The sequence below is a fragment of the Aythya ferina genome, assembly GCF_964211825.1.
Source record: "Aythya ferina genome assembly, chromosome: 3".
Lineage (NCBI taxonomy): Eukaryota > Metazoa > Chordata > Aves > Anseriformes > Anatidae > Aythya > Aythya ferina.
In genome coordinates, this window is record NC_140298.1 from 2,528,562 (window position 1) to 2,546,555 (window position 17,994).

A 17,994-nucleotide genomic window follows, 5' to 3' on the forward strand; every position below is an offset into this window, starting at 1 on the left:
GATGAATAGCACTAATGGCCTCCACCTGATTTTTACAAGATAGCTATTTAATCCAACACTTCTAAGTGCTGTTTCCTAACACAGTCCTACTATTACCAGATGAAAGTGCTATGGATTCTTTCCAAGGAATATGTGAATAATTTTAAATTGCTCTGCTGAAAGTGCTTTTACTGAACCTTTTCCCCTTCCTGTCTGCGCTCTGTTTTCACTTTGAAGTAATGAATACATATAGTCCTTTGGTGTCTAGATAGTTACCTTGACCATTTTCTTCCTTTCTATTCCACAGCTCATCACTTCATTATACCTGAAAAGTGAAGGTTATATATAAAACACAGGGATATCATTCTGTACTGGTTAGAGATAGCACCTGAAGCTTCAGTAGTGGTTAATGGAAGATCTAAAATGTCGGACTCTGAATTACCAAAGGGAATCTGAGTCTGATTCAGCTTCCAGTGTTTGTACTCTGTTAACTTTGGTAGAGTCTTTACATGATGAGCAGTATCAATTTTAAACTCATCCTTCTGCACATCTGTAATTCACTGCCCAGAAGTGTCCAAAATTTTGTTCCTGCTTCTTCTATCACACAGTTTATCCTGCAGTACTTCACCATTCGGCAACTCAGAAATGTGCAGCTATGAATTCTTTCACAGACTTGATACAGTCCAGTCCAGATGATGGGTTTATTTCAGTCTCTGGATGTGAAATTGATAGCATAAACTCAGAAGGAATTGGGGAGATCCAGAATAAAGCAAAAGCTAGCAACTGGGAGAGCATACTAAGAGAAAGAGGTTCTCAAAAGCTCTTTCAACTACATTTTCTCTCTAGTCTTGCTGTTTTTCATATGCTGTTGGTATCTTTGTGTGTTCTTACTACCCCAACAACAGAAAGGACATAAATGGCTCTTTGGGGGAGACTTGGGATGCAAGAAAGTGCTGCTGAAGACATAGGCTGGATCAGTGTTCCTAACAATGTCAGCCTTTGGGAATAGGACCTGCTACTTGAAAAGCTGCAGTGGCATTTTCATTTTTTTTTTTTCCTTTTAATTAGAGATCAGAAATACGTTGTCTATGTTGAGAAGAACAGCAAGGGTAATCTCACCTCTAGGTGTGGTTTTGGACAGTTTGAGTAGTCCTTTGGCAGTCAGGGTCACTGGCTACAGCTTTCACAGTTTCAGGATCCTTCTTCCTGGCTGGAATTTCCCATAGATGAGGCAAGAAGAATTCAGATTATGTCAGAGGGCCAACGATTTTTGTGAACAGTGAGGATCTGCATGCCTCACAGTATTGCAGTCCTGATAGAAGAGCTGTCTCTGCAGAGGTGGAGGACTAAATTGGACAGGTTCCAACTGTACAGTTTAAAGAACCTGAGCATAAAATACAGATTAAAAGATTATTTTTTTAATGCCCCCAAACCATTTTCTGTAAACTGAAGTTCTTGCATTTTTTTCCGTTTTGAAATGGGCCAGAAGTGTCTGTCAGACTGACAGAGCTGTTGCTGCTTATGCTTATGGCTTGAGTTTTTTTATTTTTTCTGAAGAAGGAAGAGCACAGAGGTACCAGTGCAAGCCTGCTCACACTGCCCCAGCACCTCCACACTCTGCCGTGTGGGCTGGGAATTCGACTGACAACTTTCACATGAACTCAAGAACTGGCACTAGGGCTGGTTTTACGAAGCACCTAAGACCATCTCCTGAGATCAAGGCTACCTCATAACAGGAATGGAGGTGCAATAACTTCTTTAAAGCTGTGCGCCAGGAATAACGGGCCTGGGAATTACCCTAGGCCAGTGTCTTAATTGCTGGCTGATTCAGCCTCTTTGTGATGCTGCTTCTTCATTATGCCTGCTGGTCTAGAAACAGAGGGGTCTAGACCTCAGAAAGAGGCATAAATGCAACAAAACCTGCTAAATTTGGTTTCCACATACCTGTCATGCTCTATGGGAGAAGCAGGTCTCTTCCTCGTGCCTTGGAATGCTTTGGGAAGGGGTTTTCAGGGTAGTGTTACAGCTTTATAGTGAGTGATCTATTTGTTTTGGTCTGAAAGATCTCTTCATATATTTAGGAAGAAGCCAAATAAGGGGAAAAACAAGAGGTTGAAAGGAATGCAAAATGTGTATTTGCTTTGTCAGTTTTCTTCAGGAAAAGAAGCCATGAGAACTACATGCTCCGCATGTTTGACATTGGTTCACTTTATGGGAATTGGCACAGCAGAGAATATGTATTTATAGGGACATATTAACACAAAATCTGCTTCACACAGACTACTGATTTAGATGTCTAATTTAGGAGCACAGGCTCTCTCTGTAGTCACTGGAGCCTACATTAATGTCTCAGAATTAGCCCTGAAAGGACATGCCTTTTCTTTCTTGAGTTCAGAGTGACCTGCGGATCCTAATTTAGGCACGGAAGCCCCATGCCCAGCTTCGAAGTGTCGTGGTTCCACTCAAGTGGGCAGCCGAGCTCCACCACAGCTGCTCTCTCACTCCCCCTCCTCAAAGAGGAATGGGGAGAAAATATGTGAAAAGGGCTCAAGGATTGAGATAAGGACGAGAAAATCACGCAATAATTATTGTAACGGGCAGAACAGACTCGGCATAAGGAGATAGTAAGATTTATTGCCTATTACTAACAAGCGAGAGAAGTGAGAAAACAAAGGAAAAAAAAACAAAAGCACCTTCCCCCCCATCCACCCTCTTCCACCTCCTCCCCCCGAGCAGCGCAGGGGCAGGGGAATGGGGGTTATGGTCAGTCTACAGCACTTCTTCTCTGCCGCTCCTTCTCGGTCACTCTCGTCCCCTGTGCTGTGGGGTCCCTCCCACGGGATGCAGTCCTTGATGAACTGATCCGGCGTGGGCTTCCCACAGGCAGCAGCTCTTTCAGAACTGCTCCAGATATGGGTCCGTACCACGGGGTCCATCCCTCAGGAACAAACTGCTCCAACCTGGCTCCCCTACGGGCAGCAGTTCCTGCCGGGTCACCTGCTCCTGCGTGGGCTCCTCTCCACGGGCTACAGGTCCGGCCCGGAATCTGCTCCGGCAGGGGTCTTCCACAGGCGGCAGCCTCCGTCGGTGCAGGGCCACCTGCTCCACCGTGGTCTCCTCCACGGGCTGCAGCATGGAACCCTGCTCCACCGTGGTACTCCATGGGCTGCAGGGGGACATCCTGCTTCACCATGGTCCTCACCACAGGCCGCAGGGGACTTCTGCTCCGGCGCCTGGAGCACCTCTCCCCCTCCCTCTACACTGACCTTGGCACCTGCAAGGCTGTTCTCTCACTCCTGGCTGCTGTCTGGCGCAGCGTTTTTTCCCTGTCTTAAATATGCTCTCACAGAGGCGCAAAACAACATCGCTTATTGGCTCAGTTCTGGAAAACAATGGGGCCCTTCCCAAACGTGGGGCAGCTTCTAGATCTTTCTCACAGAAACCACCCCTATAGCCCCCTGCTACCAAAACCCTGCCACGTAAACCCACTACACGAAGTCAGGAAACCCACTCAGCGTTGTGGGAGTGGAACCTCCTCGCTCAGAGTAAGTTGCTGGGAGAACTGGGACAAAGCAGAGTAGCTGTTTTAGAGAGAGGGCTGTTAGGCCGTGGTGTGTCCCAGCTGGACGTGCCCTGTTCCTGGGGGACGGTGTGGCCGAGGCACACCTCGTCTCCTCGCCCCCTTGATGGTGGGGAGGCAGCCGGTGGGAACAGGGAGGCGCCGCTGCCGCTCGGAGGCTGGGCTGCCCGGTGCCTTCTTGGGTTCCTCAGCCCACGAGAAGCCCGGGAGCAGCCAAGGCCGCTCTTGGCCTTCTGCTCAGGGACTGCTTTCTGCTCACAGGCAGTGAGCTCCTCAGGACACCGCTGCTTTGTCCGAGTCGAGTGTGTCTGAGGGAAAGAGTGATCCTCCCGGGCTGGATGCAGCCAGACGGACGTGCCTCAGTGACTTCAGGGCAGGGGCACTGTATACAACCATGTCTGAGATCCCTCTTTCCTCAGTGACTAGGAAGGAGCTCCCTGCTGCTAAGCCAGCTGAGCTTGCTTGACTTCAGGTGGCAGGGCATGCAGCAGCAGCAGGTGCCCGCAAGTACATGCATTCACTAGCTACCATGGGTGGTACCTGAGGGAAGACGTGGAGAGAGTGGAGATGATTCAAGTGAGGACCGAAGGGGCCTGTGAGCCTCCGGCCTCTCCATCTGCCTCTGCCAAGGGCTCTTCCTCTGACCCTGCACAAATTCCAAGCTCTTGCTCAGCCTCCACCTCTTTGCGAGGAGCGTGATTTTATTTACAGGAGGTGATGTCACGAGAGTGTTGTGAGGGGATGTGACTCAGTGTTTGTATAATGCTTTGAAGATGAAGAGTGCTAAGTATTGTTATTTGAGATGGCAACAAAATAAAACAAAATATGTTCGGTGCAGCTGTTCAAGCCAAATCCATTTTCAGTTAATCTTCCAAGCAGGAATTCGAAATCAAAGTAAAAAGTCTTGCCAACTGGAACTTTACAGCTCTATGGGAAAGTATGAAAGAGAATTAATTGGGTTTTAAATAGTTGTAACTGTATTGTGATGCAGCATGATCTGGAGCGCTCGTCTGCTGCTGGTTGCCAGTCGGTTTGGAACTGTAGAGCGGGGCTTGCTTGGGGGAATGTTTTTTGCAGAGAAGAAAAATAGTTGGGCCATTGTGCATGGCACACTGCAGAGACTGACAGGAACTGGCCCCGTGCTCCCTGAAAACGTGTGCTTTTTCCACTTTACACTGCTTTTTTTCAGTAGTGCAAAACAGTGGAAGCAACAAAAATTGCCAAGCACCGCCACAGAGCACCTGGGAGGGAATTGCCTCCCCTCCCAGAAAGTCCGGTCCCTGCTGCTGCCCCAGACTTGGATGGGGGTTATTGGTCAGCAGACACTGTTTGCACTAGTGAGATGTAGGAGAACTTGCTCTCTGGCTTTGCCAGCCTCCGTCCTCTTGGTGGTGGCCTTTAGCTTCTCTTGCCTTGGTTTTGGGAACACAGATCAAAATCAAACCAGTTCAATCAAAACAGTTCAGCCTTCCAGAAGCATTCCTGAAACCCCATGAAGGACAGCTATGCCTCAAAATTGCTTCTGCCACATTGCTGATGTCTTAAAATATGAGGGCAAAACCTGTTGTAAATACCTGCTTCGTGCAAGGTCTCTGTAAAATGGGCATAACAACACGTTTGCTTCCCAGGAGAGTTGCTAAATCCAGATCGTTTGCAAAAGCCTTTCAAGTCCTGTACTGAAATTAGCAAAGTTCCAGTCCTTTTAACTGCCAAAAACCTGCTTCTTATAAGGAAAAGTCAGTATGCACTGGATTTACATTTTTCACCTGATGTTCAAAGGGGCTTCAGCATGGCTCTCAGCCTCTTGTGTTTGGTGGGGTTTGTCAGTGTGTGGCGCCCTTATGAGAGGGTTATTTATTGCTTTCTCACTTTCACTGAACGCTCTGTTTTCTAGCTAAACCGTACTGTTTGAATTTTCCTGTTCTGTGCAGAGGTATGCCTTCAGATCTTATTTTTTGTTTTCTTAATACTTTTGAAGTTAGTTGTTCCTAAAATATGACTCAGTAAACATTTCAGCACTTTAATTTGGCTTAAATTTACACTTGAATATTGAAGTTCCAAAATAGTTTTATAAGTAAGTAAAACAGATGATGGCTCTGGAAGCCTTTCTTTTCAATATCTTTCAGTTACGCTAAGCTATATACACAAGTAACTGCCTTATAAACAGCTTTATATTGCACTCTATTGCAAATCATTGGAACAACAGGCTGTAATGGGTTGCAAATGCCGTAATGTTATGTGCCACAGTTTCTGCAGCCAGAATGAGCGAGATTGTTGGAAAGATACCATGTTGATAAAAGCAGGCATAAAGAAAATAACTTTAAATCTAAACTCTCTATATCACAAGTATTAGAACAAAGGAAAAATTACAGATATTTTTTCTTCTCAGAAACAACTTGAGCCAACACAATTTTGCTTGCTGAAATGCTTTTTCTATCATATTCCAAGGAAAATTTTTATTTCCTTTAAAGCCACGTTTGCTGTGACAAAAATGCATCTTTGCATAAATCATTTTCGCTCACCTTTAGAAAGCAGATTCTCTCCAAGAATCAATTAATTAGCTGTCAGAGGAAAGTGCAGATCATACATTCACAAACAGTGGACAGAGCAGTGTTGAAATACCCGTGGCAAACATTCATTACTTGAGGTCTGGCAATATTAAAAGCATAGCACAGGGCTGATAGATTTTTCCCCTTCTGGAGAGAAACCTATGTAATCAGTCAGATGCTTATATTTTATTCTGAAGTGCAAATGTAATACAGCAATTGAAAAACATGTCCTGGAATCCTTACGCCCAGCAAACATTGGACTAGCTTTTCAGTTCCTGCTCCCTGAAGTGCCACAGGTGTGTCTGACAACACAGAGTGCTTGTCCCAGAGGGCTGATCTTGTGGCCTGCCCGTGCTCCAAATTTCCTTGCTTCAATGCATAACCCCTTGGAGAGGGAACTTTGCAGGAGAACGCCTGTGCTGAGTGCTGTGAGAAGACCTTTCAGGGAATGGGTAGAAGATGAGCATGGCAGTGCCTGTGGTCTTGCTGGGGTCTGTCCAGTACGTTTTGCCTTTGCTCCTCTGTCTGGGTCACACTGATATGTATATGTGTATGTATACACTCATCCGCTCTCAGCCACAAACCAGCACTGCCTTGATTTATGGCCATCATTTGGAGACTGAGCAGAGTCCCCCGGGTCTCCAAACAGCCCTGAGGAGGTGGGTATGGAGATCGCTGCCAGCTAGAGCTGCTGGGCAGAGGGCAGGGAACTCTGATGCTGGGGATGATTTTAAGGCATGGGTTTCCGCCCTGTGGGAATGGTTGTTCCTTAGGTATCCTGACGCAGATGGAGTGGCTCTATAAGCGGGGGAAAATCCAAATGGAAAACTCGAGTGGCATCACCTGGGCTTTTCTGTTTTTCCCCAAACTCCACAAAATCTTGTGCTTCTGTATGACTGCAGCTATCAGCTTGGGGAAAAATAGTTAATACTTGTTAGCTATTTCACAAAATCTTGATAACAAAAATCGCAGATTCACAAAAAAGGTATACATCTTTTCCAATTATTATCTCTAAAATGCTGACTTTTCAAGTGCTTTGTGAAACTCATCCAGAAGCTCACGAGACCTGGTACCACATGGTTCAGCTTCTTATGCCCATTGAACAGAGACTCCCCACACACAACCCTGCCTGGAAAGTTTGGACAGAAAATAAAGCACTATTAACTGAGGGACATATGTGGTTCCTTTGTGTCAGCAGTGTTGTGGGTGTCAGCTGTGTGACAATTGTACAGTTTAATTAAGGCAGGGCACATCAATGTGTGCAGTTTTATTTGAGCTTGTTCTTCCTTGCAAGCCTAATGGACTTATGCAGCCCCACAAGCCTGAACGAGCCTATGGTACTTTTCCCAGCGGTCGTTGGCAGGGATCCCTGGATTTATAGAATAAATTGTCCAGTTCTAGAGAAATCGAGCTATTGTAAAGTACAATAATTAGAGGGGCATTTTTTCTTCATATCTTCCTTTAAGGAAGGTGATGATTGGGGTACAAGGATGGCTCCCAGTCACACTTCCAGGCACAAATGCTTTTGGAGAAGCTGCAGTGGACATAATACACCAGTTCTGGCTTTCTTGGTGCTTACTTTATCAGCTGCTTTCAGGCTTATGGACTGTAACCAGAGGGACTGTGGACTTTTCAGAAAACATGCCTGATTTCTTTGTTCAGCACAGAGTGAGAGCAGTAACTGTGAGGCCCAGTTTAATTTTATTTCATTTTGATTGCATTTGTGTGTGCTGTGTGTGAGAGAGAGGAAAGCCCGGTGGAAGTTTCCTGGGTGCCGGCCCCGATGGGTAGAGCAGCAGCCATTGCAGATTCGGTATTTCTCTTTTCCTTGCCTCAGCCGTGACTCGCTGCAGCTTGAGGCATTGCAGTTATCCTTCCTGAGCCCATCTGCACAGGGATTCCCGTCTGAAAAATAAGCCTAGTAGCACTGGCTCAGAGCGATGCTGGGAGGGAACGATAAAGAATCGGAGCAGGGCTTCTGTCCTGTTCACATTTACAGATGCTCGCCTCATTTTTCTACCTGTAAGTGACGCCCGAGGTGTCCCCCTCTATCAAGCACTACCGAAAGCCTCGTACATTTGAGAATCCCGTCAGCACTCCTCAAATTGCAGGCAGCTGGATGTGTAAATCGCTGCTAGCAATACCTGCACGCAGAGAGAGGGCGACAGGGGAAGGAGGCCCTGTGAAATAGCAATTATTTTTGCGTGCCCTCAGCCAGCAGCAGCCCTATTCCCGTGCCAGGCTCCCCAGCCCCGGCAGGGCTGCGGGCTGAGGGGCGCTGTGGGGAGGAGGCGGCGGCGCCATTTGCCCAGCGGGCGCCGCGGGCCCTGAGGGCAGCCCCGGGCTGGGGCCGGGCGGGCAGGGCCGCGCTCCGCCGGGCCTTGGGCTCCACCTGCCGGCCGAGCCGCCACAGCGGAGGGCAGCGCCGGCCGGGCCGGGCCGGGTGCCCCCTCAGCCCCGTCCCCGGGGCTGTCCGGGTGTTGGGCACCCCGCCGGGTCGTCCCGGAGCCCTCCAGCCTGCTCAGAGCCGCCCTCTCCTCACGGAGCACGCAGGGTGGCAGGCTCTGCTCACACGCCCCGGTTGGCGCAGAACCAGGCAGATAAACCCGGGCCAGCATTTCGGGTCAGAACCAGGCACTGAGGAGGTTTATTTAGGGTGTGTTTGACTTAGATAGATAAAGACGAGACAAGAATATCACTCGTGGGTTGTCAGTATCATCGCATTTTATTTGCTTTTTTTATTCCTGATTTCAGCAGTGTCAGTGCAAGCCCTGAGTTACTTCTAAAAATTTAAAGGAATAAATAAGTTTTATTCTTTAACAGATGTTCACTAAATAACAACTCAAAATTTACTAAGCGGCCTGAAGTGATATCAGTGTTTGCTCCTCATGCAGTACCTCTCGAGGACAGATGAGGCTGCTCTGCAATTATTTATTTTATTTTGGGGAAGTGATGATAAGGGGGCAGTGACCTCCTTGCTAAATATTTCCTGAGGGCTCTCACAAGCTCTGTCTCCGTCCCAGTGGTTTGTTAGGCAGCCTTCCCTGTGGACGAGGTGTTGGTGAGGGTCTGGGGAAGAGCAGCATGCAACCCAAAGGGCCTCCACTTCCCTGTGTTTGTAGAGGCTCCTGGTAGAGGGCATTGCTAGGAAAGCTTGATTACATGAATGAAGAGCACTCAGCATTACTACAGGGAATCATGCCTACTCCCATAGAAGTAGTTTAATTATTCGAGCATCTTGTGTTATGTTACTGGCCATGAATTCCTGGAAGGCAGCATTAACCTCAGGGTCTGTCCTCTCAGCCTCGACAGGGCAGTTTTTTGCAAACCTTTCTTTCTGTTGCAGCCTTTGTGTAGTTTCCCTGGCTTGTCTCCTTCCAGACTGGCTGACTGTAAAGTGGAATAACGCGGGACTGTTTCCCCTGCCTTTACTTGGGGTACCTCTAGGTTGTGCTGCAGGTGGCCACCACTTTTCCAGCCCGACAGCAGCACTCTGTACCAGCGTCTCTGTGTTCAGCACTGGCTGCCACTTTGCTGCCATGGGCATGTCCAGATGTTGGTTTCTGTTTCTAAGGCACTGGATGGCCTGGACGCCAGCTGCCTCAAGGTTTGTCTCTTTCCCCTTCTTCTGCCAAAATGTTTTTGCCTGCTGGAGATGCTCTTGCTGTTTTTACTATAACATCAAGCTTGTAGCTGTGAGGGTAGAACACCAACAGCTGAAATCCCTTGCCAAACAATTGACTTGGAAGTTTTTAGTCTGGCCTTAATCTTCATAAGCAAATTCTTATTTAGGCTGCTTTACAATTTAATGCCATCATCAGATTTTTAGCTAATAATTTCCCAGAGGCAAAAAATAAATGGTAACAAAGCATATCCCTGAAGTAGGTTTTGGGTACAAAAGCCCGAGCCTGAGCATGTCTGTGTCTGTTCAGTGGGGAGATGAAAAGAACAGAATCAGCTTTAAGGATCAAAAATGTATCTCCATGTTCTACACATATCACTTGGTATGGGACGATGGTATGCAACGTCATGAAGAAGAGCACATCTGACACCATCTGTCGGTGAGCATTACCACAAGGAAAATCACTATCTCCAGACAGAGATGTTTTGTACCCTTATAAATCAAAAAGAAAATCAGGTAGTTCAGTGCAAGGCATTGTCCTGAGAAAGAGCATTTAGTTGCAGCAGACCAAAATGTTTTTTCCTCCAAGGGAGCATATTGAATGAGCTATATTATTCTCTAGACAATGGACAAAAATATTCTTTATTATGAAAACTTAATGCTCTTTCATAAGCATTAATAATGGCAGGGGTATGTGGGTGGGAGAGCAGGTGGGTAGAAATTATAGATGGAAAAGCAAAATGGGATAGCTATGGAGCTGTAATGTTTTATGAAATATTTCTCCATATGATACTTCTTTCCTTCAGAACGTTTTTATAAAAGAGAAATGCTTTACATTTCCTGCAGTCCTCAGGCTTTTACTTCATTGTTTATTTATTTATTTAAGCGTAGCGCTGCTGAAGGGCAATGGGAAGATGATGGTTGAGGAAAGCCTTCGTTTTTCCAGATGATGTATAGTACTAACAGCAATGGAAATTTCCTTGTGCTCTGGGCCAGTCTTAGGCACAGAACGCTATTCCTTTCCAGGTCTCATTTGTTCTTCAGCATCTCTCCCAAGCCTGCTGAGATGGGACAAACTTGCTTGCTCTTCTGGTGTGTGTTCCTATGCTTTAGAAATTGGATGTTTTTCCCTCTTTACCTTCTTTGCAGGGCACAGAGCGATAATAGCAGCAGTGGTCACTGCATACCTGGATGGACTCACCTGAGCTCCTGGGGTGGGCTCCAGGTCAGAGCACCAGCAATCCTTCCATCTTAGGTTTGCTTGGAAAATGCCATCATATCTGATTCCTAGGTTGTAGCAACCAAATATCTCAACTCTCAGTTTAACACTTTTCAGTAAATTCATTAAAAAATATTACTAGTCCTTCCATTATGAATTATAAGTAATGACTTTTTATTTTTATTATTATTTCAATGCCTTTGCTTCACTACTGCTATTACAAGCCATCTTACAGATAGGGGTAAAAGTTTAATACCATCCCACTAGTGAGACCTACCAGGGAGAATTTCCATTCAGGGTCCAGAAAACTTTATTAACACTGAATCAACACAGTTCTGCTTTCCACGGTGTGTACAGAAACACTTTCCTGAGGTGTTCAATTGCATCTTGATTGAAACTTGTGTTTGTAGTTATACACATTTCATGTCTGAAAATAAAATGCAATGAGCATTGAAACATTGCTATGTGGATCTCACCAGCTAGTTTCGTTCTAATTTAAAGAAATAAGCTATTTTAAAGAATAATGATAAAAAATAACTTGCTCAAGAAAGGATGTTTGCATCCCTATTATTCAGAACCAAATGTTTTAATAAGCACAATTAAAATCCTCAGTGGCCCTTCCAGTTAGAAAGTTGTGGATATTTCTGTCACTTAAATGGAAAAAAAAAAAATCTGATAATTAAAGTGTTAATTAAAGCTGTATTCAGCAGGGCTTGAGTGATTCCTGTAGGTTCTCGCTAGTGGGCTCCCCTTTCCTTGTCACCTCAAACTATATGCTGGAGGCATTAGATCTGTATTTGTTTATGTAACAGGGATAACATGAGAAGTGTTCTATTGATTTCATTGACTGGAAACATGTAACCAGCACACACACACACACAAAAAAAAAAAAAAAGAGAGAGAGAGAGACAAGTTAGAATAGATACCAGACAGCTGCTCAGAGGCTTTTACAGCCAGATAAAGAGTTAAGACCTGAGAAGTCATTTGAAAGAGGTAAGTGTATCAGCTGCAGAAATGCTTTTGTCCCTCTACACTTACAAGTTCAAGTGTAATGCTTGACAATTACACAGGGGCGTGTGAAAAAAGAGGGTCTTAGAGGAAGCTCTGGCTGGGCAATTTGCATGGGTCCATAAAGAAAGACGGAGAACAGCAGAGCATAAGGAGTCCCTGCCTGCACATCTAGAGGGGAAAATGCTGCAATCTGAATTAATTTTCATTAAAAAGGTGTGTGAAACAGCAGGAGGACAAGCCTAAGCTCTCTGCAGATGGAGAGGGCAGTGATGGGAAAGCATCGGCAGGGCGACCCTGTGCTGCAAATGCTCTTTATAAAGAAAAAGCAAATACGTTTACCTGTCAGCTGTGTGTGTGTGTGTGGGGGGGGCATTTTATTGTAGGCTATGTGTGACAGCTAGTCTGTATGGATGCTTATGGCCTTGGGGATTAGTTTTTGTTTTTAGCACCTGAAAACCCTTGATAAATACTGGAAAATCCAACAACAACAAAAGCAACAACAACAACAAAAACAACAGAAGAACCTTTTCCCTTCTCAAAAAGGTCAGTCCATTAGCCACAAAAACAACAGATGTTGAAAGGAAGTAATTTTAACTGTAAGATTAAAATTGGCAGCGGGGGAAGATGAGTTGCCAAAATGTGTCTTTGTTTTGCTGTTTCTGAAAGCCTCGGTTCCTCCTAATGGAAGACTTCCATGTTTGGCCCCTGTACAGATATGCTTGTGTTACATCGGAGCTGCTGTGGCGCAATCAGAAGGCTCTGGCTGAAAAAGGGCCGAGAAGCACCTCCGGAGCTGTCAGCCCGTGGCAGGCTCTGCACTGCCTTGAACACGAAGGGTACCAGAAGTGGGGCTTTTGAGGTAGGTCAGTGAAGGCTGCAGTCACTCAGCCAGGTGAGAGTAGTTGCCCCACAGGAAGAAGCGATGGGGGTTTGGTTTCTGGGACTGCCGAAATCCGGCTGTTGTATCGGCTCGTGAGCGCCTCAGTCCCAAGGTAGCAGCAGCTGCCCTGGCTTTTCTTGAGGAGTTTCATTTTGGTTCTGCTGTGGTGTAGTTGCTGTAGGATTGAAGGTGCAGTGCAGAGTCCCCTGTACTGTGCCCAGTTTAAGAAAAACAGATTAATTCAGGAGGGGGCTGCAGAAATCGGCAGAATTTGGAGGAGAATAAGAGAGCAGACATGATTTCCCAGAGTGTATAGGATAGTTCAGAAATGCCATTATTACTTGGTAATAAGTTGTATGGAATCCCCTGTAATTGTTACACATCAGTAAGAATAAGTAAGAAGCATTTTGTATATGCAGTGGTCAGAGGAGAATAATCAAAATGTTAATTCAAAACATACGCTATTCTCAGGCATTGATTTTTAAATTCATGTTATCCACTAATTAGTTAATGCCTGTAGAGTGCTTTTAAGATATAAAATGCTTTAAATTGCTATGCACTATTGTTACTATCATTATCTACTAGGTTTAATTAGTTCTTGTACATTTTAATTGGATTATTGAGATGTAAAGTGGAGAATATGATTTGGGACCAAACGCCATCCTCAGAACCGCAGTGAAACGAACAGCTGCAGTGCCCATACACACAAATAAGAAGAGCAGCTTGTCGACCTGCTTGGATTGGTAAATGTCGGTGTTTGGCCTGTGTGGGTGGGTGCATCTGATGGTGTCTCTCTGCCTTAAGATTATCTTTGCTGAAGGCCACAGTGGGACACAGCCAAGCTGGCCCAGTGGTGGTGTGTTTGCAGAAGGATGTGTCAGTGCTCAGGAGCGATTTATGGTCCTAGAGGACTAGAAACAAGAAGAATGTGGCACAGAGATGAGGAGATTCTCAGTTTCCTGGGGGGAGACCAGAACATTTCTGTCACCCTTTGAAGAAGGGGACCTGGCTTTAAACCAGTAGCATCTTTAACAGTATCGGGTTGTAGTTTATCTTTTTTCTTTCCACATTTGTAACAACGACAAAAGCAGCCGACCTTGTCCTTCAGTCTTGCCTGTGGGTCAGAAGGATCTAGGGAAAATAACTGAGTCTATTCAGCTGTATTTATTTATTTAGAAATAACTACTTTTGAGGGAAGCATCTAAATCCTACTGGGAGAAAACCTCAGGGATGTTTTCCTTTCAATTTGGTCCAAGCACTGCTCCCCAGCCAAGATCGGGGACTTTCTGGGTTTGTATAAATTTATAGATGGTCTGGTTCTAGAATTTGTTTTGCTTCCAAAACAGTAATTGGGCAGCTGGCAAATCATCCCATCTGTTTGCAGCTAGGCTCTGTGTTCTGCATTTTTTCAGAATATTTTGGCTTCAGTGCTTATAAGACCCCCTGCTTACCAACTCCCCCAACCCCCCCCCCCAAAAAAAAAAAGTATTACAGTGAAAAAAGGAATAAATTTGCTCTTATGAAATGCATTTATTGAAGTTAAATCAGCCGGGGTTTTCTGGTGCACGGTTGACTTGCAAAACTCTCTAACATTTTTGGTATTGGAAGGAAGTTCTTACCACTTGGACTACTGAAACTGGAAGGGGATTCCAGGTGACACAAGAAAAAAGTCAGTGGTGTGAGGGTTGTTGAGGGACAGTTTAGTAATTGAGTAGAGTACTGAGTACTGATCCAGTACTCATTGCCAGTAATGGAAAAGTCACCTACTGAAGCCAGTAAGTTTTAGGACAAGCTGAGACATCTAACATCTGTGTTTCCATAGCACTGAGTTCCCAATTTAAAATAATAATTAAATAAAAAGAAATCAAAAACAACCAAAAATCACAAACACACCAAAAGCCTGAGGTCTGTTCTCTATTTTAACCACAAGTTCTTGTTACTCAGTTCTGGGGTCTTCTCTAATGGCATCTTATCCCAGTTCTTCAAACTTTGTAGGATCAAATCCAGTTGTCCCAATCTTCAGATATTAGGAGTGTTTATTATTTTTTTAAAACCTTTGATGAATGTTTGCTATGTCAGCCTAGGAAATGAAGTTTCTGGATTAGCTCCTCTTTTATTTCACATGGTGCTGCAGTTACAAGAATTCCCTATGCAGTGATCTTGCTTTGTGTGCATTATTTATTTAATGTTACAAACAGAGAAAATACTCTGAAGTACTCCCCTCAAGAACCCTTTTTTTTCTTTGGCCTGTAATTTTCCTTGTCAGAAGCAATGGTTTGTAGTGCAGCCTATGAGTTTATCTTCAGAAGCACTTGCCCTTGGCGATTGTCATACGTCAGTTGTGACAAAATGTACAGCAGTTGGATTTTCCTTCCATTCTGCTCCCTGTTTGTTCCATGTGTTGCAGTGTATCTTATCCCTAATTGCTGGCAATTGCCTGAGGTTGGCAATATTTTGCTGGCAGTTCTGAAGCAACAGTTTGCACTCTACTTAAGCTAAATATTGTTTCTCAGAATCTCTTCCAAATTGTCCCCCTCTCTGTTTTACCTCTGCTCCATTCAGTTTAACACTTCTGCCTGGGTTGTTGTGCCTGTGGCTGCTCAAACCATACACAGTGATTTTCTCTACCAATGAGTTTCTGCTTTACTAAGGACAAAACACAAAAACAAACAAACAAATGAAACAAAACGAAAAAGCCACAACAAATAAACAAGCAAACCTCAGTTCAGTGCACTCCAGTTATCTCACCAGCACTTTGCGGAATTCCTGCCTATCCCGAGTTGATTAAATAATAACTAAAAGTAGATTAGAAATCCTGATTTGGGTCCTTTCCTTTTGCTTTTACTGTTAACAAGCTAAAAGAACAAAATCTCCAATAATGCTTAGATCATTGCAACACTGTGTTGTGTAATACGTTATGGTAGGGCATGTAATGTTAAGCTAGCACTAGATAGAGTAGTTCACTTAGCTAATATATTGAGCACAGCTTAATTAAATATTTAATGGATTTATCTCACTGAGAGGAATCAGCAGAATAACTAAAGAGTTTGTGCATGGAGAAGAAAGCTGCAGAGGAAGGTGATCTGTGAGGATCACTGTTCAATAACCTCATGAGCAGCATTTCCAATTCCTGAATAACTTTCTCCCAAGTCTGGTACCATGTGCGTTAATATATATATATAAATATATAAAAAGAGATATATATGTCTTTATGTGTCTGTGCTTCAGCAGCTACTTCTCTTCAGTAAAGAATTTCCAAGTATTACTGCATGAGATGACGGTCAATACAAAACTCTGTACTTACTGTATGTGGCACTGACAATAGTGTTAGAAGCTGATACAGCCTCTGAGCCCACTTACAGCATCAGAACAGGCCGTGGAGTGAAGGCATGGGTATCAGCTTTAGTTCTGGCTTAGGCTTGCAACTTCACCTGGCATTGTGATAACTTCCCTGAGATATCATTAACTTCTTCCTTCTCCAATATTTTTTCATGTTTTTCTCATCAAAAAATCATCTGTGAAATCTTTTTTTTTTCAGAAAACATTTTTGGAAAAATGGTGTTGGCTTCCCTCTGTTGCTTCCACTGGATGGAGTGCGAACCGATCCATTTCATTTTCTGAATATGCTCAAAGAGCTCTGCGTGCTGGCTCCTTCATCCATATTATGATGTTGGACCAGATCACTGAAGAATTGCCAGTGAACCAGAGACTGAGGGCTTGATCAGATGCATGATACATATATTTTTTTTAAAAGTTATAGTAATTTTTAAGCTGATGTAGTAACAGAGGGAGTGTATTCCGTAGGAAGTATCACTTTCTGTAAGATAAGCTCTGAATACTTCACTTCGTAGGAATCCAAACATTGAAGGTTGGTAGTTTTGTTGTTGTTTTGATTTAAAAAGGGATAGAAAAAAATGTATGTTGTAAATGCTTGGCATTAAGCATAAGTCCTGTTATGTTGGCCTCTTAAATGAAGAGGCCAGAAGATAACCATCTTCATTCCTGAAGGGTCTGTGCCAGCATTCGCCACTTGCACAGAGCTCTGAAGCAGAGGATTATTCTGTAGGCCTCATGCCTTCTCTTGCTTCCCACCACACAGTTGTTTAGTTTACTTCCATCAGCATTAGTGGAAAGAAGGATCTGGCCCGTGATTAACTCACTAATCAAATATGAACACAAAACGAAGTCCAGTGTTACCCAAACGATGGACAGAAGTACAATTAAAACAAACCCACAGATGCTCTGGTTATGTATCTGTTTTGGATCCCAGCCAGAACAAACTGTTAGCTGTGTGGAAGAGTTGCCAAGCTCTTCATGATAAAACCAACCCCATAAATGATTGTAATTATTTCATTCTAACATCTTTGGATGTCTTATTGCGTCAGGTACGTGTTCTGCTGGGTTGGAAAGGTGCCTGTTTCTGTATTTCATTTTGTTTCTAAGGATCAGTCATCCAACCACTTGTTTAACCTTGAGCAAATTGTGGTGCGTGTCCATTTACATGCTCCTCGCTGTAGTGAACAAACATGTTGAGGAGTATTGCCCAATACTTTCAAAAGCAATTTCCAAGTCAATTTGAGCAGCAGAAGCTTTTCCTAGCACCCCCGTGATTAATCCCTGATCTGGGGACCTCAGATTTGTCCTGTATCCATCTGATACAGGTACTGCGAGCCATGTGAGCCAGTCATATTTTAGCAGTTGGTTTTGTTTTTAATTTGACTCATGAAGCTGATGAGGCTCACCACACGCCTGTGTGATCACTAGATCATGAGAGGTGTGGAGGTGGTTGTAGGAGGAAGTACAGAGCAAACTTTTTTTTCTTGAAATTTTGAAAAGTTTCTAAATTTTGAAAAAAGCTAATTTCTTATGAAACAAAGTTTTTTTTTTTTTTTTTTTTTTTTTTTTTTTCCTTTGAGAATAAATAGAAGCTATTTAGATAGATATCTAATTAAAGGGTTTAAAGCAGAGACTTTTCCCTCTCCAGACTGCTAGTTTGATTTTTTTTTTCTTCTAGATTTCTTCTACATTTTCTTAGTTGTAATCCATGAATGTTTTTCTCTCTCAAAAACATTCTTGCGATAAGAAAGCTGCATGTTGCCTACTTTACAAAAATGCTGATAGTGGCACTGAAAACTGTGTTTGTGGAGTTGTTTG